The 3,541-nt window shown below is 40.5% G+C and overlaps 1 pseudogene; it reads right to left on the bottom strand.

Annotated features, from left to right (window-relative positions):
• Positions 1–712: 712 nt before the first annotated feature.
• On the bottom strand, positions 713–2,632 carry LOC147496163 (chaperone protein ClpB1 pseudogene; annotated as a pseudogene).
• Between the last annotated feature and the right edge of the window lie 909 nt (positions 2,633–3,541).

Genomic DNA, 3,541 nt, shown 5'->3' on the forward strand with positions numbered 1-3,541 from the left:
TAAAAAAAGATCAAATAGGCTCTGCAATTAATACTTCTCTCATCACATCTACATTGAAGCTGAACCATCGGGCATTCAAGGTGATGTGGAGCAGTGACAAAACTCTTAGCTCACCATAACCGCAACCTCCTTTTCAGAGAAAATCTCCAAGAGAGAAGTCCATGTTCATGAAACAGCAAATACCAGCCCCAGAATCCCAATCGCCACATCCAACACCATTCCATTCCACCTCATCTCCTCCTTGAACACCAACAGATGAAACAACTCAGTCAAACCAAAATGCAGCACACACTACTTCTCAGCAAAGACAAGAAATCGGAAAAATTAGTCACCATTAATGCTACTAAACTCACTCCTAAAACCACCAACCATCTCAACCAAAAACAATACCCATAGCTCCACTATCAACAGCATCAGCGAAAATACTCAACGGCGCAAGATGGGTAAGAGTTGGAATAGTTTGATTAACTAATGGCAGCCTTGGTAATTGCACTGGACTGTGGATGGAAGGCATGGACTGATGTGTACCCATTCCCATACCCATTCATGATATGTAGTGCTGGACACCTGGAAACATCATCACCGCCATACCACTCCCCATCCATATCCTCTGAACTTGTAACTGAAGTGACTTCAAGTACTCTATAGCTTCACCTAGCATCGATGCTTTGTAATGGACATGTTACAACGGGTATTAATTCTTGAAGTGCTTTCATCTTCTCACCGATTCTCGTCCAACAACCCTCTTGTGTGCGGTCTCCCCAAGACTGATTAGCCTTACCTTTCATTCATTCGTCCCAAGTCTTGTGACAGAATTCAAATCAACGACTCGACCATCTTCTACAACTGATCCGCCCAACCGTCTCTAGAAGCATCATATCCTCCTCATTAGCACTGCTTTCAAGCCTTGCAATAGCAGCTTCAACTTCCCCGAGTAGCCCCATACTTCAAATCAACTGCTTTAGCCAAATCAAATCTTCTTTCTACTTTGCACAACAACAATGAGCAACTCTTCTCGCTTTTGCTTCAACCTTCGAATTTCATCAATTCTTTTTCCTTCTCCTTGAGATGCTTCATCTTCAAAGGCTGCAACTTATCCAAAATGTCATTCAACTCTTTTCGATCTTCGTAATCGCGCTTTGCTCACCCTATCTTTCTCTTTCTCCAAAGCGTGTTGTTGTTCAATTTCTAATTGAATTAAGCCTCCTTTCGAGATTATCAATCTCTTGGGTTGACTATCAAGTTGAACTCTAACATTAGCACAAGCTTCATCCACCAACTCAATCGCCTTTATCCGGTAATATAACGAAAGCGCACAATTGTGCCACCATAACTAAAGCTCTATCTTGAATCCTCACACCATGATGACCTTCATACCTTTCTTTCCAACCTCTTAAAATACTAATAGTATCGGGAACACTAGGCTCGCCACATAAACTTCTTTTGTAATCGTCTCTCAAACGCAAAGATCCTTTTCCACATATTTCCTATACTCCTCCAATGTAGTAGCACCAATGCACCTCAATTGGCCTCTAGCAAGCATCGGCTTAAATAAATTTGCCGCATCCATTGACCATTCAATTTTACCAAAGACCAAGAACGCATAAGATGTATCTCATCAATAAACAAAATCACCTTTCCTTCAAATTTTCTTCCACTTATTTCAATACAGATTGAAGCCTCTCCTCTATACTTGTCACCGCAACAAGTGCATCCATATCTAATGCCACAAATTTTAACATCTTTAAGATTACTAGGCACATCACCTCTAACAATCCTGCTGACAAGTCCTTCAACGACCAAGTAGTTTTCCCAACACCGGGTTCACCAATTAAAATAGGATTGTTCTTAGTTCTCCTAGACAAAATCCTCATTAACGATCGAATCTCCTCATCTCGACCAATAACCGGGTCTAGTTCCGTCGCTTGTTCAACTAAATCATGACCATAAGTTTTCAATGCTTGAAAATTAGAATACCCAGAAGCACTAGAACCTTTAGTTCCTTCTTTCCCTCTCAACTTCTCAACTTCAGTTTTCACTCTTGCCCCCCTCACACCAGCTTCTTTCAACACATCCCTAACTTGAGAATCTTCAAGTAGGCCAAGTATCAACTGATCAATAGCAAGATGAGTGTCCCTTCTCAATTTTTGGTGAGATTGGGCACGACGAATGACATTAATAAGTGAAGTACTTGGTGGGGTTTGTGATGGGATCTTTTTTAATGCTTGGTTTAAAACACGCTCAACTGATTTTGCAGACTCATCTCCACCACTAATGTTGGACATTGCTTGATACAAGATACCATCTTTGTTAAAGAGAGGACTAGATGGATAGGAGTGATTTGTAGGTGACCATTGTTTACTGCTAGTTCATGGGCATTGAATAATGCTTCATTAGTTTTGTGTGTAAAGTTTTATGGATTCATGTTTAATAACAGAGAATGTTTTGTTTTTGAAGAATGTTTGTTTTGAGATGGGGATACAAGAGGAAGGGTGTGCTTTTTTATACGGAGAAGAAGAAGAGATTGAAGTAATTAAGTGAAGATTTAAGAATGGTGAAGTGAGAAATAAGGAGGGAATGAGTTTTCTAACTAAAGGTGATACCTTTTTCTTGTATTTGCTCCGGAACACATCGTATTCGCGATAACTGCCCACCATCTTTGCCTCATCTACTGCCTCGTCCCCACAGATGGCGCCATTTGTTGCATCCCAATACCGCGACCAGTAATCTTACTAGTATGAGAGCTATATTTGTTATCAGTGCACCAATTAGATTGCCTACGTACTCATTTCGGGATCAAGCCGCCATAGTTCACCTCTCCCTCTCCACCCCTCTCTGCCTCTCTTTTTCCCTCCTCTTCATCTTCCCCTCTCTTCTTTTTTATATCTCTCTCTTAGGTTTACTTCATGGGGCATAGTATGGTCTTGGGCCTATTCTCTGGGCCCTATACATACTATGGTGTTGGCCCTATCCCTTAGCCCAATACACACATGCTCCTTCTATAAATGTGGCTATTACAAAGGACTGGACCAAAAAAGGCCAATTTCTTACCACCTTGTCTATATTAATGATTGCCAACATAATTACATAAGAACAAACAACATGCCATGTTATTAACGTGAACAAATGCAGATATCTCCTCGAATCATCCGTATCCATGGATTATATTTATCTTTTATGAATATAAGAAATCAAACTTACAAACAAAATTGTTATTCACAGCAAAGGAAGGATGGGCAATGTTCAAACACTAGTTTGTGTGAAACATGTGAAGCAGGATGTACCAGAAGAGTGCGATGAGACCATGCCATTGCCTGGAGACATTATTGAAGGAGTATCAGAAGATGTGGGTGAAGAGTTGTTTATGCCAACTAAAGTGAGATCAGAGTTAAGTTCTCAACTTGGGAAACTCAACAGACAAGTTGACTCTGTATGGGTTAAAGTTAGAAGAGGAGATAGTACACTCAAGCTTCAGGCAATTGTCGTGCAAGAACGTGGTTCTAAGTTACAAAGAAGGTATACTATTAGAGCTGTTGATGAT

This window comes from Coptis chinensis, chromosome 5, assembly GCF_015680905.1.
Source record: "Coptis chinensis isolate HL-2020 chromosome 5, ASM1568090v1, whole genome shotgun sequence".
NCBI lineage: Eukaryota > Viridiplantae > Streptophyta > Magnoliopsida > Ranunculales > Ranunculaceae > Coptis > Coptis chinensis.